Raw genomic sequence first — 25,982 nt, forward strand, 5'->3', positions numbered from 1 at the left:
TTTTCTGTTACTATTAAAACAATTTCTTAAAAACATATCACCACCGTTGTACACGCGGTCCATCGGAGACAAAGTGCATCACTTTTATGAATTTTATTATCTATTTGAGCTGCTATGTATTTGTTTTGCATCATCAAGCAGAGGAAGACTGCTTCATACTTATAGTTCATACTATGAGCTTGTCTCCGCTTAAACTGTCAACCGAAGGAATTACAAGAGCCTGTGGGAACAACAATGTGTGTGTCCTTTTGCTTTTGCTATTTTAATGAACATCGTCGCTGTCACTATGCAAGTTCACTCATTATTCTTTGTCTTTCATTCATACTAATGTGTTCCTTTATAGTCTTATTTCAAACATGTAGTTATTCATAAAAACTCTGACTTGCCAGACAGACAATTATAAAAAATAAAAAAAAATCAGATGATAAGTATTGAGGACAAAATAAACAACAAAACATTCAAAAGAAGCAGATAATATCAGGAAAAGGCATAATACTTGGAAAAAAGGATTAAGGATTTTAGTTGGATACCTGAATACCTTAAAAGATATTTTGAACAACATATACATTGCAGAACTTTGTGTTTATGTGCGCTTGATGTCTGCGCCGGTGTCTCCACTCTCTGCTCTGATCTCAGGACAGATCATACACTCAACACACAGATATTCAGGAGCGCACACACACACTTTGGTCCCCTGGAGCTCGTGAGAGGCGGAGATTGCCTCTTTAAGCTGGAAATCAATATCCTTTCTTACCCCCATCTCTCCTCCCATCCTTTCAATTCCCGGGCTCTCTCCCTTTATCTCTCTCTTTGCATCTTACTATGTCTCCTCCTCCACGCAGAAAAATTTGCCTCACCTGAAACTCTTTATTAGGTCGCAGACGCACACAGACAAAATGAAAACCTCTCACCCTGTTGCCCGTCCCTTATCTCACCCTCTCTCTTTTTCCCCTGTCATACTATCCATACCTATACAGCACCGTCGTTCTGTGGAGTCAGTTTGTGTGTATTTGTGTCCGAGCAGCTGTTTGGCAGTAGTGAGGCCTCCACCTCTTAATTTGGCCGGGCCAAAAATACAGCGGGGGGATTCGGTTAATGTCATTATTTGTGACATTTGCTTAATTCTCTAATTCTAAATTTAGGTTGAATGCAGGTAAAACTTCTGTGCTTTGAAAGAGGCTGACTTTGTTGGCCGAAATGCAATCTGGGATCCAGTAGTGATGATAATCATGCTTTTTAATGGTTCAATATGTCTCTGTACAAAAAGACAAGTCAAGACGTCTCTTGTGCAGATAAAACAAAGATATAACATATTAGTGAGCTTTGGAGGTTATATGCTAAATGGTTGGTGGTAACATGCTCACAATGAAAAATCTTTAGCAAATGCAATGCCTTTCCATTTGGTAATCAGCACCTGGCAAATTCCCCTACAATGTAATTCGATTTTCCATTCTCAGCTACATATTGCAGTCACTGTTTTAAACAAGCGGTTAAAGATATTAATTGAAACAAAAAAAACAACAAAGAAAATTATTTGTAGGCAAAGGAACTTCTTTGTTGGATTAAGTAAACATCATAGTTTCGCTTAAAATAAACATAATTGTTATGTTTTTTTGAGATTGAGAGAAATTGTATGAATTCAATTTCTAGAGATGCATTAAAAGATTGTTCTTCCACATCCTGGAATCATGATGAACTCTGGAAGGGCAAAGGCTTATTTTCGTCAGTTCATCCACTTTGGCTTCGATTCTAAAAGGTGCTATTGCAGAGAAAAGAAACCGGGTTCAGTCACACTTTCCAAAATCTAATCTGCATTACCAAATTATGCAGGGCCTCAGGTTGACCTCTGAAGCTCTATTTTCAAACAAGGATAAGTTGATCTGTCATTCAAACACCTGACGTGTGCATCCAAGAAGACTAAACTAGGACCTTTATGAAACAGCTGAGCTTAGGAAAAGCAGATAGACTATAAGTACAGTAGATTAAGTATCCAAGGCAGAGCAGGACGTAGGGCGGTAACATGACGCATCGAGCGGTGGCAGCAGAAAAAAAAGAAAGCGATGGATGCATGAGAAGGACGGGTAAATCAGGATCAGACCAAATGAGTCAATTGGCTGAGAAGATGATTAAAAGTGACAATCACCATCGCCACCGCCATCCCGGACCTTCCACGACACCTACTCCATCCTGACCCTCCCACCCTCTCACCCACCCACTTTGAAGGACGGAGGTTGCTATTTTTGGCCACGCTTCACTAAATAAGGCTGTGAAGCATAGCTGTGAGAACGAGGGCCAGTGGGGGGGGGCGTGCGTGTCCGTTTCTTACCTTGGTACCTTGGTATAAAATACCCGGGACGGAGGGGCTTTCCTCTGATCACACTGAACCTTGTGCTCCCACCCCCCTGGCGCCCTAATGTGCTCTTTTGACACTTTTAACAAGCCAATGCACAAACCATGCCTGTGTATCACAGAACCTTACTTAAGAGTTTGATCTCTAATTGCTCCATCTTTTGTAGTCTTTCTTTATTCTCTTTTGATTTTGGAGGAATTGTTTTTATCGACAGCTGGACAACATATCGGGGGAAGTGAGTGCGTGGAATATGTGGGCAAGAGGACGAGAAAGCGTAAGAGATAATTTAGCTAAAAACATCCCCATCTGCTCCTTCCTTTACCTCCCGCCATGCTTTTCTTTCTTCTTTTCCTTTTCCTGTCCTTCTCTGCTTCTAACAGCCTTAATTTCCTCTTTTCCTTCCTTCCTTTGCTTCTCATCTTGTTTCATGCATTTAATTTCCTCCCCATCATTTCTGTTTTTAATTTTTGTCTTTCCCTCTATACTTATTTTCCCTGTTAGCCCTCACCCACTGCCTTCCTTGCTCTCAACCCCTCCCTCCTTCTTCCCGATTTGTCCTTCAGCCTTGTCAGCACTCACTATCTCACTCCATCTCTTTGTCGGGCAGTCCGATCAGCTGTCTAACTTTACATGGCCCGGTGTGGTGCGTTGGGACGGCCAGTTGACGCGTCTGGCTGCCCAGTCATCACTTCCAATCGAGTCCTCTTACACAAAGCTATTTTTATATTGGCCACTGTTTTTTGCTTACCTGCACCAGGGGTCCTTTTTTTCCTTCCTGGTCTGTTTGTCCCCCTCCTCCTTCTACCCCCAACCATTAAGAGAGAGAGAGAGGTAAGTCCCATGACCCTCTTCTCTTCTCACTCCTCCTATCCTTCTCCTCTCCACAACCTTAAACTCTCCATCGCTGATTCGGCTCCCAGGGAGGGGAGACTCTGCCTGCAACCATCCCCTTCATTCCTGATGGGCCATCATTCGTTTCTAGATCCCTGCTGCTGTAAGGTAGGTGTGTTTTACTGTATAATGATGTTTTTTTTGTCCCTGCATGCTTACTCTCTGCATATATATTTTGTTGAATGTGTGTCTCTTTGTCTATAAATGTGCTTCATCACAGCAACGTTCAAACACACACAGCACAGTTTGTTTCATCAGCCAATCTTATAAAGATTTAAGGAGCTGGAAAGACTCTTCTCATTTATTCATTACTCCACTGCTCCTGGAGCAGAGCTTCTGATTCATATGTTGGCAAAGAACCATCGTGACAAATTCTCACCGGGTTAAAAGGTCAAGGGTAATTTGTGAGGTGCTCCAGGAGTGTTTTCTGATCAGCTGGTTCGGCCATAGTTAAAATTAAAAATGAGACTGAATAAATTAAAGTTCCAAGAATGTACACAAAGTCACTATCTTATGTTGTCACTTTTTTATTTGCAGGGTAATTTAAGTATTTTGTATGTATTTGTTTTACATTGTTTTAATTTATATTGAAATATATATATATATATATATATATATATATATATATATATATTTTTTTTTTTTTCTCCAAATTCGGCATTCCCCCAAGCAGTGCTGACATATTTTGTACATTTTTAAACCAGCCTCTAAATAAAAGCTCTTTCCACGTGGCATGAGGACAGCACGGTTTAGCGTGTCCTGCTCTGCATGCTACATACGCAGTGCAGGACAGGATTCATCAGCAGAAACACCACCATATTCTAATCTGCAATGGGACCTGGGCTCTATCTATAGACGGGAAACGCACATACACACACAGTGACACGTGTGTCACTGTTCCAGAGAGAACAGGAGCAAGTTTTCTAAAAGTGTTGTGCATGTGCTCCTGGCTCTCTGTCCTGGCAAGTTTTTTTACCCAGTTAGCAGATACCAGGGGGATCAGTGGCGCTCAGCTGTCATGTCAAGTGTCTAGAACCCTGAGGTGGGGAGGTGTCGGGTGTCCCGGGACATTGGCGGCTGTGTGGCAGATACAGCAGACACGCAGCTGTTTCAAGGGAATCTGTCTGTGCAGCGAGCGATGCCCCGCGGGGCTAAAACCTGGCTTCATATGGCGTTAGCTTCAGTGCGGAAACTGTGCATGGTGAGAGTAGGACAGGGTTTATTAGAGGAGGAGTATGTATATTATCTTGGTTATTGGAACGCTTTTCCATTACTGCACGCTATTGTAAGGATTGGTGAAGTGGCGCCAGACTCGTGCAAATTCCATCCACTTCCTGCCCCAAGCTGTGTCACGCTGGAGAACTGCAATTCCTGCCAGGAATATCTGAGGACGTGGATCGGCGGCTAAATTATTTCAAATGTGTCAACGTCTAGTGCTGGAGTGTGTCTTTCTGAGTGTGTGTGTGGGCGTTTTACAAAGGGTTTCCCAAAAGCCCCCTCGCGTACCATCCACGGCCAGTGATTTACAAATTTTTCCTTTTCGTTGTGTGGAGACAAATGAAGGGAGGAATAAGGAAGAGGGATAGAGGAAGGATGAGTGTGATTTATGAAAGAGACTTTTAGTTTAATTACTGGACGGGCAAGGCCGGTGTGCAAAGCCCCTGCTGCGCTGCTAGCACACAACAGGGCTCTTAGCAGAGGGTGACACATCCTCACTTTGTGCGTTTCAAAATGCACGCAATGCAGCGTGCCTCAGATTGACGACACACCAATGTGAAAATGTTATGCACTAGGACAGAAACATGGATCTTTTGTCCCACTCTATGCCCCATGTCCCTTCTTCCACACTGTCGTGGAGATTTGATTTGCTTTAATTGTCACTCAGAGTGAAAGGTGGATTCCTTGATATTGCAGTTTCGGCAATGACAACGCTTTTGGGTCCAGTGCATGCTGGGGAATATCTTTTGCCCCAACTATTTTACACTACCAAAGTGGTAAAAAATGGCAACACAATACCTGCTCGTCACACGTAACGCAACCACATACGTTTACCAATAATAACCTCACAGCAAGTTTAACAGTATTCGAGAAAAAAGCAATTCCAACAATAACCCTGATTTTCTGATGCCCCCGCTATAAGTCTCTCGTCTTCGTTAGCCACCCTTCGTTAGCAATGGTTCAATTCATTGAAAGTCCGACTCAGCCATTGTGCATTTTCCTCTAAATTGGTATTGATCTATGAGAGAACAAGGCGGGGGTGGAGGGTGGGAGACAGTAGAAGAGGGTGGTGAGGTTGTGGTTGCTGGTGGATCAGGCACTGTGGCTAATGGGGTGGGTGAGGGGGGGCAGGGGATCTCAGCTAACAAAGGGCAATTAAAAGATGCACGTGCAGACACACACATGCTGACACACATTCACAGACACACGCACACGTATCAGCATTCCTTCAGTCAGCTCTGGCCCTCGTGGCACCTGTACATTCACCCATATCATCATCCGCTCAGGGGACGGTAACGCTGGCGTATTTTGACTAAGAGAGTCCGGGACATGGAGAGAGAGACAATCAGACAATGCTGTATGTGTATGTGTGTGAGAGAGAGAGAGAGAGAGAGAAATAAGAGGAGGAAGTGCTATGAGCGGCAGAGGACCGATGGGACGGGTCGCTGTGCACCGGACTAAAAGTTTTCAGTGTGAGGAAGAGAGGAGAGATTGTGGAGAGGAGAGGGAGGGGGGCCGAGAGAGGATGTCAGAAGAGCGCGTGTGTGTGGCTGAACAGAGAGACTGCAGAGGCACCTGGGACACAGACTGAGAAAAGAGACAGAGGGAAGCGCTTCTTCTTTCTCCTGTCTTCTTCTTCATCTCCGCCTCCCACCCAACTACTCGATTTAATGCTCCTCTCTTTGGTGCATCGGCCCAGGCTGAAAAAAGGGAGGAGGGGTGGGGTGTGTGTGGGGGGGGGGGGTCTATCCAACATCTGCCTCTAGGTAAGTGCAACATCTCCCTCCTTTCCCCTAACCCCCCCAGCCTCTCCTCCCCTCTCTTCCCCATGTCACCCCTTTCACTCCACTGCTGCAGGTGAACCTCAAGGTGAATGTGGTGCCGTGTGTGTGTGTCTATAACGTACTTCATAAAACACAGCATGTCACAGCGGAGAGGACACTGTAGTTCTGCTTTAAGACTGCGGCATTTCTTTTTAAACGTCTTCTTTCCGGACAGCTGAGTGAAATTAACTTTTAAAAGCGTCTTCTTCTCTTGGTGACAGTGCAGCGGTCCTCTGATGGAATGGGTACAAGTTGGTCCGCCGTGACTCACTGATTAGACTTTTAAAAGACTTCTGCTTAAATAGTGAGTTGTGGTTTTCTGTGGTTTAAACATCTTTGGCTGCTTAGAAGGACAAGCTCGGCCTGTTTTTTAAAGCAGTGGGATCAGTAGGAGTTGTTTTCGGGGGGAGTGTTCTAGTGTGCTTTTGTATGAAATTCTGTTATTTTCAACATGTATGCGCTAAAATCCTAGTCACTGAGGTGCATAGGGACGCCTCAGCATGCCATTGAGTCAACGTTATTTCCTTCCCGTGTGCCGGGGGGAGGTGGTTGGTGGTGATCGTTGGTGATGGTGAGGAGTGGGCCAGATTGCACCACCAAGGACAGTGGCCTGCTTGGGGAACATACTTCTTTATATGCCCATATGAACACGAGCAACTATGGAATGTAAAGAAGTATGTATCCCAGGTTGGGAAAAATTACTGCAAACGAAAATAAATACCTAAAGCAAACGTTTAACCCTTGGAAACTCAATTGGAGAAGAATGCTCCGCATGCTTTGCCCCCAACATAAGTTGCTTTATGTGGATGCACGCTTTTTCCAGCCTCGCCTCTGCAGAGGGATGCATACAGTGGGAGCTGTTGATGCAGCTGCAACTCCAGTCAGCAATTTTCTGCTTGACCGCCATTGATTTTTTTCTCTTTCTCTGTCTTTAATAGTTTTATTGTGGCTAGGCCGACATGTTTCTGATTCACTTATAACAATGTTTTTAAAACCGCTTCTGCATTATTTGGTTGTACTCTTTTTTTAAGTAATGTATTACGATTTTTGTATTGGATAGTTTGAACTTGACAAAACAACAAAAAAGTAGTAGTACAAAAAAAGTACATGCACACACACAGACAGCAGTTTCCAGTAAAAGGTGGAGTGATTAAACGCCGGCTGATGGATAGTAATAGGTCAGAGAGTATGATAAGAGCGATGAAGAGGCAAAGACGGGCCTGTCGGACTTTTTGGTAGATTACTATACCCGCCACTCTGTGTGTGTAGTCTCTCTGTTTGGCCTCCTGTTGTAAAGGCTATATGTCATGGTTTTATGGTCATCAAAATTTGGTAAAAGAAATACATTTTTTTTCATTTTCACTGTTCAGATGATGTAGTTGGTTTGTGTGTTCTTTCCAAAGATAGAGTTGCTATGACGTCCCGAATTTGTTTGTTGGCTTCTCTTTGGAAGCTCGGGTTTGCATTTTTGCCATCTTGCCATTGGTTTTTTTGCAACCAGCAGCAGCAAATCACTAACCTGGATTGGCTTTGGGAGGAGGTACAACAAGTATCAGGTTTTTAATCATGTATTTTGGCCTACTTTGTATATAAATACTATATGTGACCCAGTTTGGGTTAAGCTGTCCCTGTTAAGGTGTTATTTGGACCAGTTTCAGTCCGCTAATTTGTCCCTGATAAGGTGCCCACCACCAGGGGGTCATATTGCAAATGGTGACCACTGGGCCGAAAAAGATTCATATTTTAGGGGGGTCATCAACAAGGAGATCCTGTATGATGCAATCAACTGTATTTGAAAGCTAGCTAACCATCTGACGGATGTGGGAATCGGAGCAAAGTGAGTTGTGGCGACTGACAGTGTGAGCTGACTGGATTGATTATGACATTAAGGGCTGGTGTGTGTTGACGGGGGGGCTGGGCGGGTATTGTTGCTTTGCCTGTGTCAGCAGGTGGAAGCTCTCATCAGGACATTAACTATGCAACAATGCTGACTGCGGCACCATGCTGAGATGACCAAAGACGGACAGCAGGGATGGGCAGGCGCTACAACTAAATGAGTGCTCTTAACCGATCTATCAGCACACACGTATAGGGATACCTGGGGCTTGTTCTGGGACTGGCCCTGAAATCCATCCCTGCTCTCCTTGTCTGACTCGCCAGCTTGTTTACCCCCGGAACCCCACAAGGGCAAAACTGGTAATCCAGGGTCCGGTAGAGGGATTAGCAGCAGTTACAAACCGATCAGCCATGCAGAACAGTGACACTTGGAAGAATGTAAACATAGACATTTTTTCCAAACGCTACGAAGTGGCTGACCGAACGCATGTGTGAGCGGATGTTTTATTTACAGCTCTCTGCCGACTGAAGATAAACCTAACCACTTCAAATGCCCCAGAAATCAGGGGGTCCTCTGGCGACTTTTCATAAATGTATCATTCTACTTTTGTCAGAATAAACTTCAGAGTTAACACTTTTGATTAAAAAATTGAATAATTTTTGCTGCAGCGTCAAATGTAGTCATCCAGGGAAGTGCTGCGTTGGACAAACAAATATGGTGAAGCGCAAAAGACCTGCAAGTTCCTGCATTACTAGCTCCTGTCTGTGAGTGTTTGAACCCATGGTTGTGCAGAATAAGCCTTTAAAATGTGTATAGTGACCTTAACTATGAGGATCGATTGTTCGTGCACATCACATCTGCCCTACCACTCTTTGGAGCTGTTGCCGTGCTGCATCCAAAGCAGCATTTAAAGCAGTGTTCATTTGGTACAATCAGCCACACAAGTGTTTACAGCACTAGTGTCATTTAGGCCTTGTAAGTTAATTTACATTGGATAGCTCAATAACTTTTTCCTGGTTGTAAGAGTGTGTGGTGTGTGTCTGTGCAAAATTTACAATTAGATTGTTATACATGTCCTGCTAGTTGAAGGATACAGTACAGGGAGAGGAGCTATGTGCAGGATAGAGATAGTAAAACTAGTTTCATTGTAAGTGTCAGAGTTTACTGCAAGAAGTTGTGTACAGCATATCCACGGAACACAAAAGCAATGGAAGTTGAAAAGGTTGCGTTGCAGTGGTAATGTATGTGTCGTCCCGCCCTGACACGGGGACACAGAAACGGCCTATTGTAGCCCCTCTATACTGTATTTATGTCTCAGAATCTCAGAAGAAATTATGTTGTGATCATATTACCAATCGTTCCAGCTTAAATGTGTGTTTTAACTTGGGAAATAGTCAGGCTAAAAGTTTTTGTAAACTATTGTGGGTAACAATAACCATTTGTTAACACATTGTAAATATATCTTACTTGTATAGCAATTGTATTCTTCTTCACTCGGGGCGCTATACAGTAATGACGGGAGCCTAACTAACCATTCATACCCATTTATATACTGTGTGCACGATTTGGAACATGAATTTGGGGTTAGTTGTCTCTACCAAGGATACATCGATATAGGCCGGCGATCGAACCCAAAATCCTCCACCTGAAGGATGATCTTACTCTACCAGTGAGCCTCAGTTGCACTACTAAAGGGGCATTGGTTAGGTTAAGGCATCAGAACTACTAAATTAAGATTTTAAACAAAACATGGTTTGGCTTAGAATTATAATGTGAAATACCGTGACATATTAATGACAGTAAAAATCACTGCCAACAAACTTTGGGTTTGGCACTAGAGACAATTTTCTGTCCCATCCACCAGCCCTCCATCACCGTGCACACCACATCAGCTGCTCTGGATCTAATACTGACACGGATGGCTTACGTCGGAAGTACTTGACTAATTTGGCGTGTCTCACAAAGACACTAAAGGGGACCAAGACTCAGCATTTGGCTATTTTCTAATATGCACACATTATATGGACATATCATATCTGTACTATTGACCTACTGCAGCAGCTTTTATTTGTAGCATTAGCGATGGGCTAGAGACAAGAAAATATGTAATTTCAGAGTTTGCACTGGCAAACCACTCAGGTTTAACTACTTTGTTAAAGATTCCACTTATTAGAGCTGGATTATGCGCTGTAGACGTGTCACGGAAACTGCGGCAGAGAAATTAATCTCCCTAAAAAATGACTTCAGACAACCTAATGAATTACTCATAATCACAAGCCTTAAACGTCAATTAGTTAATTGGCCCAGGGATTTAATGTGAGAACGGTGGCTCACCGACTCAAAAGGAAACTAGGAATCGATTAAGACAACACATTGCATAATGAGAAACCGAATTACAATTTAGCGATTAAGTCTTACATTCTTTGCGAGTGGATTGGAGCCGAGGAGCTTCACCCTGCCCTTCAACACACACTCTCATATACACAACTCTGAAAAGCCGATCGGTCCCGGGACAGAGATCAATGTTCAGGTCATTTGTTTTGCACAATTAAACAGACATCTGTTTGAATTAGACTCCAACAGACTGCAGACGGCCTATATACACATATATATATATACACACATATATATATGTGTATATATATATACATACATATATATATACACATATACCTACATACATACATATATAAAACCCCTTCCTATCCGCCACTGTATAGATGTATGCAAAGGACACACACACACACATGAGGTGAGAACACAATGAAAGTCACAACTAAACAGCTACAAGGTAAGAAATCTAACATCTCAGCAGAAAGTAATTGATTGTAAGATGTTCATTATTACGTCGCTTTGCAGTTAAGGTTGCCTCTTATCACATGTTTCCTTCTGGGATGCAATGCACTGAGGAAAAACTCTATCTGGACTGAGAAATGCCACGGGCAACTTTGCCCACAAGGGGTGCAGAAAAGAGGTAGAAGGGAGTTGTATTAGTCCATGTGTAATTTAAGAGTGTTCTCTGTCTAAGGATGCTGCTGACGCATGAATCTGTCCTTTATTGTTTGATATGAGAAGGCAGGGTCCGCTACCATTCAAATGAACACACTACATAATTGTTATGCAGTGAAGCTGTAAAGCAAAGGGATGTAATTAAAGAAACAAGGGCACTGTGGTGGTTGGCCGCTTCCTTTGAGTCCACATCGCAAATGTTCCACTTGTCCCACTGCTCGATGGATAATACCCACAGTTTTACTTGCTGATTGCCTCTAACGACGGCCTCGTAATAACTGTGCCGAGGTTCACAATCAGTCCTAACATTCTAATTAAACTCTGTCCGTGTTAATGAGGATCATAATGCTTTTTACATTACATTACATTTAGCTGACGCTTTTATCCAAAGCAACTTACATTACACGTTAAACCCATGGGTTTTACATTTTGCCAGGGGAGCAATTAGAGGTTAGGTGTCTAGCTCAGGGACACTTCAACTTGAGACATGGGGCAGCCGGGACTCGAACCACTAACCTTGCGATTCCCAGCGCACCCGCTCTACCCCCTGCGTCACGACGACCCCTTTTTAAAAAACACAGTAATTGTAAGTTGACCAAAAAATGAGGAGATTGAGGCATTTCCCTCTGATGACGACGTGCGCTGTGGGCTGCGATTTACACCGCAGAGTAAACCCTCCGCTTTTTTATTGGTTCAACATACATTTGTGTTGAAGAATATACAGTATGCTGTAGCACAGTGGATATATGCATCCTTTGGGTTCACTCCTTTGTCTTAAGCTAGAAAATTTATTTTTGATTTAATTTAATTTATTTTGAACAATTTATTGACTGCTGTTGCAGAATAAAAGCAAGAGTTTGCCAAATGTTTTTGTAATGTAAGCCTAAATACAAAAATAGTTACATCAAGTGTGCGGGACCCTGTGACACACTCAGTCTGCCCGGGCTATAAAGCAGTCCGCCCCTTCCTGTGAGCACAATCGTACATCTCAGGGGACGCAAGTGCAGCCTCAGAACAAGACTAGTTAGCATTCCTCCTCCTTCATCACTTCCTGCTCAAAAAAGGAAACAAAGTAGGAAGTAGATGCTGGAGTTAGAAGAGGTGACAGACTGAAAAGTGAAAGTTAGAATGGATTCGTGGTGGCACATTAGGACTCAGAATTAGTGCAACAAAATGCAGTGTTTTATTTTGGCGGGATAAGGGGGACGGCTTACAATAAAGTAGAAGAAGAAATATCAGTCAAAAGAATGGGGGGGGAAAAAGATTAGGGTCATAAAGAACATTGATGATGATGAACGATAGAGAAAAAGTAAAGAGAAAAAGTAAGTTGTGCGTGGTGATCTATTCCACCGGTCGTTGTATACTTTGAGATAATTGCTTCCATTTTGTTGCATTGAGACTGTTACAGTGTATGTAATACACCATCCGGCTAACATGATTACCAACAGTTGGCTTTACAGAGCAGCAGTAGTAGTAGCAGCAGCGAGGGGGCTTCTAGGAAGTCTAGTTTTGGTGCTTATGGCCCTCAGGGCTGTCGTGGTAGTAGGAAGGATTCCACTAGCGGACTGGACACGTTTTATTTTCCAACCTTTGGATTCCAGCAACATCAGCACCTTGATGAGAATTGAAAATGTCATCTACGAAGAATTTGTCAAAAAGGCTTCCCAGAATTGTCTTTTTTTTCCATGATGTTTTGGTGATAATTTTCTTTTATATTTGAATCACGGGAGAGATAGATAACACAGGAAGTGTTATTAGCACACAAAATGCTTTCTTTAACCAGGACGTTGTGTGTCATGTAACATAATATTTCCATGTTATACTGGTCAGATCAGTTTTCCTTTCATGTGTCTCCAGCACTCATTCGGACACACGGCTGAGAGGGCTGCACTAACCGTCGATGTCATAGCAGTGGCAGGGAGAGAGACTCCTGGGCTCTTGTGGTTTGTTATGGGAATAATAAAGCTATGGGTCAGCAGGGCGTTCTGGCCCCGGGCACAAGGTCCCTAAAGGAGGAGGAAGTGGAAACATTGAAAGGGGAGCGATGGAAAAAAAGGAGGAACAATTTTCAATAGAACATGAATGCAACTCAAAATGCAGAGGACACTGATGGAGCCATCCATCTTACAGTAATGTGAGTTTCACCACTGTAGTCTTAAAAAAAGTCCCCAAGAGTCCAGTGAAGTTCTCTCAATGGAGGATCCACATGCTGGTTCTTCTTTCAAAGGCTAAATGAGAGTCAGTCAAACCCCTTTTGTGTCCTATAGTGCTCAACAGAGAATGGAGGGGAGGGGAGGTAGTGCAATGCAGGAGGAGAGGATATAATTAGATATATCATCTAAATAGGTATTGATCCTTTTAAGGGTGTTGCATTTAGATTAAAAGGTTAAGGAATAAAACCGCTTTTGGGGTTAAATCAAGAGAGGCAGAAGATAAACCCCGCAATAATCGCAGACATGCTTGACAACGTCCCACACAAGCATTAAGATCCCACCAAGATGCGTTTAAGGACCATGACCGGAATGGCACGCTGGAGGGAGAGAGCGAGATTTGGGAAATATGAATACAAGTCAAGTCAAGTTGTTAAACACTATGAGCCCCCACATGGCCGTGCTCGCAATGAGGCAATGCTTATCGTCACAGTGCCGAGTCGACTGATAAAGACGAAGAAAAAAGGTCGGCAGCCATTGCGCTGACACAGGAGCCGAGCAGCCACCCAAGGTCAGGAAGCGTTTTTTTTAACCGACGAACGTGTTTTATCGTTGGGGGGCGGGGAGGTTGAGGACACACTTGAGCGAACGATAAAGTGTCCCGTTACGCTCCTGTCTCCTACACTGATCAACCCAATTGGGCGAGGGCAGGGGGGCATAGTGCTGAGTCAGAAGCTCGGTGCAGCTCACATCCATATGCAGGTGGGGGGGGGGGGGGGAGGAGGAGATGGAGGAAGTGGGGAGGAGGAGGTCTTGTCTGGATGGACTGCCCGTTAGCAGCTTAACCACAGGTGTACTTTCTGGTGTTTCATTATGATTACTGTGCTTTGCATTAAGAAAATTACAAACTGGCAAACATCTCCTTTAGACACTCGTGGTGGGGGCCTCTATCACTTCATTTGAAGGCTGCATTATGGGAGGTTACGGCAGGTTTCGTAGTAATTTGATGGCATTTTTGTTACAACTGTTGATGGTTTCTGTCATTGTTAGTCGTCTCGGCGGCTTTAAAGTGAAAGGAAGTGATGCTCTCAGGTGAGGGAGGATTATCTGAGGCCCTGACGGTCCAGTCAGGTACTGAGTGAGAGCCACTTGCCCTGTTAAGGACAGAGAAAGAGAGACACACACAGAGAGGGCAGAGGGTGGCGGGAGTGGGGGTGGTTGCGTTAGTCCCCGACTCCCTGCCTGTCCCTACCACTGTGTCTATTACTCCAGCTGTCCCCCCACACCTCCACCCCTCACCATCTCTAATATAAGGGCCGGAATGCAGCGGAGAGCACACTCCAAGAATAGACCTTATCCCCACCCACGCACTATAGAGGGCACCTACTGTGCACCCCACCAACCCACATACAGCCTTCCAACCCCGCTCGACTCACAGATGCTCACTGCCTTTACTTCATTTGATCTAGATGGAGCGGCCTCACAGTGAAAGGCCAGGTTAGCAATGAAGAAACCCGCCACGGATGTAATGGTTGGATGGTCTGAGCGGCGGTGCTGCATGTTTGAAGGAGGGGTCCGTCCCTCTACCGGCCACGGACTGCCGGAGCGAATGGACATTAGAGACTGCACGGCGAGAGGGATTCTCTCAATAATCTGCTGAAAGTCCTGTTAGGGAAAGGATCTGGCATGTAGCATTCTTGCTCATCTGAAGTAGATATTCGCGCCTCAGTAAGCACATACAGGAAGAGGGGGTGGAGTTGTGGGGGGACGATACGCATTACATGCACACTCGCTGTTTTTAAACTGCAGCTCTGGATCAGGTAGAGAATTCAGGTCACGTCAGCACCGTCCTCTACTCCTCCTCCCCTGTGTGCTACTTTCTACTTTATATATGTTTCCTCCTGCTTTGCAATTTTCCAGCCGTTTTTTACTTGGTCGAAGCTGAATCCCCCTCATCAATTTTCCAGTTTATTAAACGACAAAGAGAAATATGGGAAGAGTGGGAAGAATAAGAGGATGGGCCACGTCTTGCTCCTTACACCCCTACATGCAGTGCTAGTACTTAGGCATTTCTTTTTTTTATTTGATTTGTGTGCAGTTTACAAATTATGGATGATGGTGTGTAAATAAAATAAATTTGTAAATGTTGCTAATATTGAGCAACTTTGTCATTTATTTGTAGTTGTGTAGTTGTTAAGCGCTATCAGCTATAGTTTTGGTAATGTGGGTTTATCAGTTCAAACAGTATGGGGGGGGTAGCTGCAGAATTCAGTGGTGATTTTTATTTTTTGGTTAGGTCAGGAAAGCAGATAACAATAGCAGTAGCAATAGCACGGCCAAAACTCGCTGTTAGAAAAATCTACTTTTACAATAAACATAGGCCTATATGTAGCAGCTTTAAGGTTTCAAATCTCAAACTTCGGATAAGATGTTATTTTCAAGTGCAGAAGAGGAAAAAAAAAATTCAATAGATTGGATCCCAGGGCCAAGCCTCTGTTAAAACTTGATTTCCTAATGATTAAATGATTGGCTCGGCTAATTGTACTAGGAAATGAGCAAGTTCCAGCAAGGCTGAGCGGAGCTTCACAGCTGAGTCGCTCATCTCGGGGTGAGCGGCTCCCGAAAGTAGGAGGAAAGACGGAGAGGAAGCGTGCTAGCGATGGAGATCGCTGCGAAGGTCAATGAGAGTTAATTTTCCCCGCTTTCCTATCCGCTGGCCTTAATAGCGTTATTGGCAGTCGGCAATGAATTCACTGTTTGTCTGCAGCCATCGCTTGTTTGTGCTGCGGTTTTCTTTAATCTCTTCTTCATCGGCCACATTGACTTTATCCCTCCTCCTCCCCCCTCACATACTGACACTGTCCTTGTCTTCTTCCAACGTTTTTTCTGCCTCTTCTTCTTACGTAAATCCATCTAAAATTGTGAATGTTTTGGTGCCTTCTATGAAGCAACATGCTTATTTCAAGTCTCCTCCAATAGTCTTTTGCGTACCTAGCCTCAACAGGTGTGTGTATGTGTGTTGCGTTTGTACACCAATTTCTGATCTGATGTTCCTTGTGTCTAGGAAAACCCCATTTCTTATAATTTCCCCCTTCTGGCTCTGTCTCTTTCAGGTCCCACACTTGTCTGTTTACATCCTCCTCCTATTCCACTCTGTTACCTGCTGGACCAGACTCGCCCCTAAAATGCTTTGCTAAAGCTGGTAAAATGGAACCAAATCAACTGTTCAATGGATTTGGTCCCCTTCAACCAGCTGTAGCTGTGCATTGATCACTCGTTGGGCACACACAAGCGACTGAGCAATTTGGCGGCATGGACCTCAAGCTAACTTACTTTAAACAGCTTTGAAAATGTAAAACCAAAGATGCATTACGCTAGCCTCCCGGACACTGGACCGAGACAAAGACACTAAATACACAGCATGCACCGCTTACTGTGTGGCTTTATATCTAGCCCAAAGATTACCAGAAAGACATTGAAGTATAAAACATGCTAGGTAAGTAATTATAGGTTGTACTGTGTCTGTTTTTATTTTTAGTGTGCTACTATAATTGCATTGTCCTTTGCAGATATTTTTGTGTTCAGTCAACAAATTGTGTGTGTGTGTGTTTGTGGGTGCAAGACTGGCATGCCTGAAGAACTGTTGAACATGAGAACTGATTTAAAAAAGCATGTGTGTGTATGTGTATACCCATGTACATTTGCGACTCCTAATGCAAAAATGTAATCAATAAAGCTTTATTCTGAAGTTTACATCAACTGCTGAAGTGGTCTTTGATTTGAATTGGGGTCTTACTTTGGATGGGGGGCATATCATTTAGTTTTAGTGGGTCAGAAAGGAGTTAGGAAGTTAGTTAGTGGGTCAACTTTAGCTAGAACAAACTATTTTGACCCGGTTTGGTATGCATTGTTACCAATGGATGCTATAGCATATGTTTTGTATATTAAGATCTTTACGCAACTACTAATTTAATGTTAACTATTCCAATCTAGTGTCAGGAAAAAGCGTTATCGATAAAACTCTGCTGCTAGCTACTGTTTTGAAGCCATTTTATTGTAGTATTAGTTACACATACAGGTTATTGTTCTATGCATTTAACCCATCCCACACGGTGGGAGCTGTAGGCCGCCGTAAAGGGCGCCCTGGGAGCAGTTAGGGGTTAGGTATCTAGCCTTTCAAAGTACTCTATGCGCCACTGCTGGAAGTCGCCCCTATGAGGGGGAAACTGGACTGTGTACTGAGGAGTCTATCTTATTTCCATGAAAGAACTTCCAGGCCCACCAAGTGAAGCCTATGTGGAAGACTTACATTCTCTTTACTGAGGGAATTGAAGTATTTGAAGGGGTGTATGAAGTAGTATACTTGCATTGAAGTACATGAGACTCTCTACTTGTCTCTTGATTTATACCCTTTTTAAACCTTGTAAAATGAGTTTATGTTCTCAATTGCCCTTTTCAAGTCTTCTTCAATACAGCATGATGTTCATTTACTAAATTATTGTCCATTTAGGGTCAAATAGACCATACAACGGATTATGTTTTAGTATGGAGCTTAAAGTGAGTGCTGCTACCAAAGCCGTGTACAGCGTCACTACATCATTTCTCCCCATTCCAACTATCGGAACTTCCATTCATTGGTTGTGGCATAAAATAAGATGGCGTCTGCGAAATCGCCAGACTAAAGGCTTGAAATCATCAGTCAAAAACCAATGAGTGACGTCAAAATCAATTTCACTGTCCGGTTCCTATAGTCCATAGCTGGTTACCTAACCCAGTTATCCCAATCTGGAACAAATCGTGAATGTGTGTTTAAAAGAGCCTGATGAGATTATAACGAAACCGAACCCAACAGCAATTCATGAAATAGCAATACACAACCACCTGTCGCATATGTACAGACGGTAAATCCCTCTGAGGCAAATTTTTTATTTGCAAATTTGGGCTATACAAAATCAAATGAATTGAATTGTCAGCTAATTCATTTTATCGATTGCTATCCGGATATAAGGAGACTTTCAATAAATATAACAAAAATTCAAAAAGATTCTTAAATGTATTTGAGAACTCTGTATAGGATTGAATAAGTGAGGGGATGGGTGGAAATGAAATCTAAAAAGTCAAAAGAGGAGTTCAAACCGAGATCCAAGTGTTCCCAAGGTCCGTACAGGTTCTGGACCGGCACCCCCTCCCGTCTGAATTCTTCGGACACTTCAAGTGTCGCCGCCTGAACGGGGCTCCGGAAGTGTGACAGATGTTTTAATGGGGCTGCGATTCCTTATCACCACTCCGCTGAAAGCTCCATTTGCCTCAATCCTGCCGTGATGGATGGGAGGCCGAGCAGAGAAGGGAGGTGTGCTATGCTAACGAATGAGAGCTTCTGAGGCTGAGGAGGTAGAAGATGGTGGGTGTGTGTGGGGGCACGATGAAGATGACACACTCTGCTGGAAATGGTAGATGTGGTAATTTTCTGTTTCTCGTGTCCCGTGCATGATGAAGCAAGTGAGTAATTACAGGCAGAGAAGGGGCTGGCGTATGCAATTACACTGGGATGAAACAGTGCCTGTCAAGACCCTGACAGCAGCCGCAGAAACGGAGAAATCAAGCAGAAAGGCACGTGTTACAAATAAACTGGCGGGTAAACATACATAGCGACAGCGCGTTTGATCTAACCTCTACGTCTTTACAACTCATTAAATCCACAGGATTTATGTCTATAAGAATAGAATTAGAAGCTGATGGTACCCAGGTGTCAGTGTCCACAGTCAAGCGTGTTTTGCATCTCCATGGACTCTCGTGCACGAAGGAAGCCCTTGCTCCAAAAGCGGCACCTTAAGGCTCGACTGAAGTTTGCTGCTGATCACATGGACAAAGATAAGACCTTCTGGAGAACAGTTCTGTGGTCAGACAAAACAAAAATCTAGCTGTTTGGCCACAATGCCATGCAACATGTTTGGAGGAGAAAAGGTGAGGCCTTTAACCCCAAGAACACCATGCCTACTATCAAGCACGGTGCTGGTAGTATTATACTGTGGGGCTGTTTTGCTGCCAATGGAACTGGTGCTTTACAGAGAGTAAATGGGATAATGAAGGAGGATTACCTTCAAATTCTTCAAGGTAACCTAAAATCATCAGCCTGAGAGTTGGGTCTTGGGCGCAGTTGGGTGTTCCAACAGGACAATGACCCCAAACACACATCAAAAGTAATAGAATGGCTAAATCAGGCTAGAATTAGGGTTTTAGAATGGCCTTCCAAAAGTCTTTAAAGACTTAAATCCCATTGAGAACATGCGGACAAAGTTCATGTCAGAAAGCCTTCAAATTTAACTGAACTGCGCCAATTCTGTCAAGAGGAGTGGTCAAACGATAAGCTTGCCAGAAGCTTGTGGATGGCTACCAAAAGTGCCTAATTGAAGTGAAAATGACCAAATATTAGCAGTGCTGTATGTATATTTTTGACCCAGCAGATTTGATCACTTTTTCTGTTAACCCATAATAAAGTCCTAAAAGAACCAAACTTCATGAATGTTTTTGTGACAAAGAAGTATCTGTTCCAATCACTGTATCAGAGAAAAATCTGACTTCTAGAAAGAACTGGAAACTCAAGAGCCATGACATTATGTTCTTTACAAGTGTATGTAAACTTTTGAAAACAACTGTATATCAAAAATGTATATGATCACCACGCAAAAATCAAATTGCATGATTGACACACCAATGATATAAAACAAATCATTACAATTTTAATTAATAGTGTAAAGTGTTCAATGTTTGGTAATCGACGAATCAATAGTCAATATCTATCCTTCTAAACTATGTTGCAATAGAAAGTGCATGAAATGAGTGAGTGTAGTCTGTTTTTAATGTCACTTACACATAAAAGGTATGTCATGGTATGTTCAATCAATATCAAACAATGTTTATTCGTAACAAAACCCTATTGAAGTCACATCGTAAATGACATAAATAACCTAGACCTAAAGTTTGGCTTCATTCTGTTGGGTGAAAATAAAATGATTAACTTGAGGTCTGCAATATCCATAAAATCTCTTGCCCTATTAAATTGTTGTTGATGTCTTCTTGTTTTTCGTGTCATTGCGTCCATACGCCCTACGCTCAGGTATTGACAAAATACTGTCAGGTTGGGACATGGCTGGACCCAAACGCAGAACAGACAGACACAGCCGTCAGGAGGTGAGTGAATTAGTCAGTTTATTAATCGACACGACTGTGGAGGTGCAGCAGGAGTGGGCGTGAGGAGTGCAGGTGAAGTAGGGGGTCCCGGGTGATGATCTCCTCGACAGTGAAGGTGCCGGGGTGCGTCAGCGGTTAGCCTGTTGCTGGTACTGCTCAGAGGCTCTCAGCAAGGATGCCCGGGCGCGGTGCCAGGGCCGATGGCATCGGCGAAACTGCCGCTGTATTGACGGTACGGCCAGCTCCTTCTCCTGGGACGGGAACAAGGGAGGTTGATAGCCGTAAACACACTGGAATGGGGACATACCTGTCGCTGTAGTGGGAAGCGTGTTGTGGGCGTACCCCGCCCATGGGATCTGCTCAGACCAGGTGGAGGGTTCAGAGGAAGCCAGGCATCGTAGGGTAGACTCCATCTTCTGGTTGGCCGTCTCTGCCTGGCCGTTAGTCTGAGGATGGAACCCAGAAGAGAGACTGGCAGTAGCTCCGACTGCCGTGCAAAAGGCCCTCCACACTGCTGATGCAAACTGAGGGCCACGGTCCGAAACAATGTCGGTAGGCAGGCCATGAATACGGAATATCTCCCTCACCATAATGTCCACTATTTCTTTGGCCGATGGGAGCTTGGGAGAGGGCAGGAAATGAGCAAATTTACTGAACCTGTCCACGATCGTTAACACCACCGTGTTACCCCCGGACGGGGGAAGTCCAGTGACAAAGTCCATGGCTAGGTGGGACCAGGGACGATGAGGGATGGGCAATGGCCTCAATAGCCCCACGCTTGGCCGGTTTGAGCCCTTGTTCCGTGCGCACACCGGGCAAGCTGCCACGTACATCCGAAAGCAGGCCACCAGAACCGTCGGCGCAGAAAGGACATGGTACGTGCGACACCCGGGTGACAAGTCAGCTTGGAGGCATAGCCCCACTCCAACACTGCCAGTCGCGTCCCCTCGGGGCCATACCCGGAGGTCCCTTACCCGGGCCTGGGTCCTTCATAAGGGCTGCCCGAACCGCTCCTTCAATGCCCCATTGGAGGGCTCCCACTACCTGCCTCAATGGCAGGATGGTCTCTGGCGTCCTCCTCATCTCCTCCTCCTTTGAGAAGACCCTGGACAGGGCATCAGGCTTCCCATTCTGGGATCCGGGTCTGTAAGACAGAACAAAATCAAAGCGTCCAAAAAATAGCGCCCACCTAGCCTGTCGGGAATTTAGTCGTTTGGCACTCCGGATGTATTCAAGGTTTTTGTGGTCCGTCCACACCACAAACGGTTGGTCTGCCCCCTCCAGCCAATGCCTCCACTCCTCCAGGGCCAGTTTCACCTCCCTATTGCCGATGTCATAGTTCGTCTCCGCCGGTGACAGCCGATGGGAGAGGAACGCGCAGGGATGGAGCTTGTTGTCCTCCTTAGCTCTCTGGGAGAGTACCGCCCCAACTCCGACCTCTGACGCGTCGACCTCTACCACGAACTGTAGGGACGGGTCCAGTTGGGCAAGAATGGGTGCCGACGTGAAACGCTCCCTGAGCTCCTGGAAGGCGGACTCTGCCCCAGGAGACCACCGGAACGCTCTGAGATTGGAGGTAAGATCTGTTAGGGGGGCTGCAATCTGGCTGTAGTTGCGGATGAACCACCTATAAAAGTTAGCGAACCCCAGAAACCTCTGTAACTCCTTCCGGGAGTTGGGTCTGGGCCACTCCAGGACAGCCTGCACCTTCTGGGGGTCCATTCTTACCTCTCCCTCGGCGATGACATAACCCAGAAAGCTTGTGCACCTGGTGTTAAATTCACACTTCTACGCTTTCACAAAGAGTCTGTTTTTCAGCAGCTGCCGAAGAACCTGGCGGACGTGCCCCTGGTGTTCTTCTGTGAAAACACAAGTATGTCGTCCAGGTAGACAAAAACAAAGCGACCCAGCATGTCACGTAGGACGTCATTTACTAGACATTGGAACACGGCTGGGGCATTAGTTAAACCGAATGGCATAACCAAGTATTCGAAGTGGCCCAGGGGGATGTTGAACCCTGTGAGCCACTCATCCCCCTTTTGAATGCGGATCAGGTGGTAGGCGTTGCAGAGGTCGAGCTTGGTGAACACAGTAGCGCCCTGTAATGAAGCGAAAGCAGTGTTCATCAGTGGTAACGGGTATTTGTTCTTGACAGACACGTTATTCAACCCCCGATAGTCGATGCACGGCCTGAGTGTGCCGTCCTTCATCTTAACAAAGACACTGCATGAAAAGTGGGATTTTCGGCAGTATGCGGCACTGTAAATTGTCATGGAATTTCAAGTTTGCGGCAATTTGCGGGCAACGCCGAAAACTGCCGTAAATTGTCAGAAATTGATGTGGGCCTCCCTTGGCAGTTGTCCCCCCATGACCCCCCTCCTCCTAATTCTAGGGGAGGCTTTGCCATGTAAATGAAAATGCTGTGAGCTATACAAATGCAAATCAGGGTCTCAGAGGGAGTTTTAGCCCAGGTGACATTTTTTTAAAAGGTAAGAAAATCTCTGGTACAAATAGATCAGGCTCAGTAGCCTAATTATAGACTCTTACATTTTAGCTTGAATTGATTTATTTAATTCAAATATGCTAGATTACTGTGTACGCCATTAGCAATGGCAAATGTTATGTAAAGAAGATACACAAAATAACTTCTTTAAAAAAATTAGTTTTAATCAAGGTAAAATGAGCATTCCATGCAAACAACATTTGAATCAGAATGAGGGGTCTGCAGAGATCACAGTCTCCTAGAGCTCAACTACAGTGCATAGTGGCAGGACTACAGTGACCTTTTCTTTGGTCCTACTTAAATGCACATAGGATCAATTAACCACACATCTTCTAGCAATGCGCTCAACTGGCAGAAATGATGCTGGGTATGACGTGTCTGTTCCCTGCAAGCCCCAAACTTCTATTGGCTTTCCATAAAAATGTCTGTCCGGGTGAGGATGAAGCCAGCAAACTTGTGCAAGAACATGTTTTATTTGCCGTACCCTTTGACACAACATTAACAACTATAAACTGCTTTATAATGGCTGGTCGTAGTTCTGCTAGAGGGTCAAGGACGGGTTCCTCAAAACTGTTAGTGTTTCCACACCACTTAGCATGAACATATGCTGACCTTTATGCTCTGCATCTATCGATTGAGTAAGTTACATTCATATATGTTACCCGTTTACATGTCATGGCAAAACATTCAACCTCAGTGACACAAGGGTACATCTGATGATACATTGTCAACATTGCATGTCTGTCAGACTCATCCAAGATTGTCTGGTGGAATGGAGAAAGAGGCACCACTGTACAGTTTTCTAGGGAAAGTCGTTCCGCTGACACCAAAACACTGCTTTACATAAAGCATATCAGCTGTTTCAAAGTCCCAACCATTTGTCTTCCTAAAATACTGGTCCTTCCGTATAACAATAACCTTGTATGTGATTGGAGAACCCTTAGTCTCCTCGTCCAATCACGTATGAGGTCATAGGCATGACTGATACAGCAGTACTTGCAAGACGAGCATACAAACAGTGTGTTACTATATTCAGAAGAACTGTATCTCCAGTTCCTTTGTTTGGTTTTTGCTGGTTCGTGAATAATGTCGGGACGACGTCTCGCGTTCAACTCGCCTTCAACTCCTCTCCGCGGTCACCAACTTTCGGCCAGTCCGCAGACAGACAAGAAGAAACTGCTGAATGCTCTCAGTGGATCGTCTCGTCAACTCCAACAACAAACTGCCGATATCAACGAGCGGTTCGCTCCACTGGAGCGTTCAGGACTCTGCGGGTTTCTGTCCATAGAGGAGAGGAACTGACTCAAAGAAGAGGAGACGGGCGCACAATCCCAAGATAGCGGTAAGAATACGTTCAATGACTGCAAGCTAAGCTAAAAGTAGCGTAGCCTCAAACGAAAGCTAAGAGTAGCCTAGTAGCCTTACAAGTAAGCAGAAACTGCTTTATTAAAGTGTATTTTCTTTGCCGTGTCGTTTACAGGAAGCGGTGCGCCGTCTTCATAACTCCGAGACGAATTACAGGCGCTACGAACCGGAGCAAGGGTCAGATTTAAAGAACATGCTTTCATTCTGCGGTATAAGGAAATATATACGTATAGATACCATAGGATGGATACTGATCATAACTGTACATTTTGTTTTCACAGACTAATCTCGCCTCATAATGAGGCGGTGAACTCGTATTTGATCCGGGAAAAGTCCAGATTTAGTCGACGTCATTGTGTGTGACACTGTTTCTCCTTCCTTGTTAACTGTTACTGTGACTTGCGTTTTTTTTTTTTTTGTATTCATACCACACTCATTTAATTGTTTTCCAGCCGCCTGTGAGACGTATTTTGAGACGGGACGCAGGACCTTCAGGTTCAGCCGGAACACTCATTGCGGGCGGAAGCTGCGAAGGATTCAGCGTGGAGTCGAGCAAGAAGAAAGACGGTCAGAGTTTATTTGCTGACTTTTTCAGGTGCATTGATAGATGTGTTGTGTCCGTACGCATCGCACAGTACTGATTCATTGTTGTTTTTACAGCTGCTGGAATCGAGACAAAGTGTGCTGGCTGATGACGAGGTGAAACTCTGGAAATCCGAGAGGACGGCGTTGTTGGCGGGGTCTCGGGGTGGATTGTACGGTCGCCACACGCACACACGAGGCGCCTGCACAACAGACCTGCCTCGGAAAACACGGCGCCAGTGACGGTCTACAACCCCGAGGAGGCAAACGGACAGTTTACTGAGCTGTAGTTTTTAAACCGCCGTTACCCAAGTGTGGGCAGATCCTCACTTTGTATGTAGTTGTTGTTTGTGTGTTGTTAATAAAGCTCTTTCTTTGCATAAACATGTGGCAAATGTTCATTTTCTGAATTCATTGATGTCCTGGTTGGTGTCCTAATAATGGTGTAGTAGCCTACATAGGATAACCATGAAATGAATATACAGCATAATATATATATATATATATATATATATATATATATATATATATATATATATATATATATATAAATAAAATGAGGCGGGTGACATAGCGACAGATCTGCCAACCAATCACGAGTGATTGAAAGTTGTGGTTTCATCCAATCATGAACAAGGAAACTCAAGCCTGGTCTGCCCACGTGTGGTTTTGCTGCCAATCACGAGTGATTTTATTTGTTAGTAAGTTGTGGTTTCATCCAATAAGGAGTAAGGATATTCAAGCCCGCTCGGCTCGGCCACCCGCGGTTTCGCTGCATTTATATGCTAATTCGGGCCATTCACACCTCCGCCAGCTCTCCGCCTACGTCATGGTTCGTTTCCGACAATTTGTGGCACAGACAAACGCGACGTGCGCGGGTTGCAAATTGTCGGAAATTGTCGGAAATTAGGGAGATTTCCGGGCGTTTACGGGGACGAAAATCTCACTTTTCATGCAGTGAGAAGAACCCTGCGCCCAGCGGAGAGGAAGAGGGGCGGATGATTCCAGCTGCCAATGAGTCCCTGATGTAATTCTCCATAGCCTCTCGCTCTGGTCTGGAGAT

The 25,982-nt window shown here is 44.5% G+C and overlaps 1 long non-coding RNA gene across 2 annotated transcripts; it reads left to right on the plus strand.

Moving 5' to 3' along the window:
• The first annotated feature begins 2,378 nt into the window (after window positions 1-2,378).
• LOC144389518 (uncharacterized) lies at window positions 2,379-25,303 on the plus strand. 2 transcript variants are annotated; one of them, XR_013453632.1, is made up of 3 exons: window positions 2,379-3,349; window positions 16,392-24,904; window positions 24,998-25,303. It is a non-coding gene; the product is annotated as an uncharacterized LOC144389518 (long non-coding RNA). The 2 variants fall into 2 exon arrangements; XR_013453631.1 differs by lacking the exon at window positions 2,379-3,349 and having other exon boundaries at window positions 14,080-24,904.
• Window positions 25,304-25,982: the final 679 nt, after the last annotated feature.

The sequence above is a fragment of the Gasterosteus aculeatus genome, chromosome 2 (genome assembly GCF_964276395.1).
Source record: "Gasterosteus aculeatus chromosome 2, fGasAcu3.hap1.1, whole genome shotgun sequence".
Classification (NCBI taxonomy): domain Eukaryota; kingdom Metazoa; phylum Chordata; class Actinopteri; order Perciformes; family Gasterosteidae; genus Gasterosteus; species Gasterosteus aculeatus.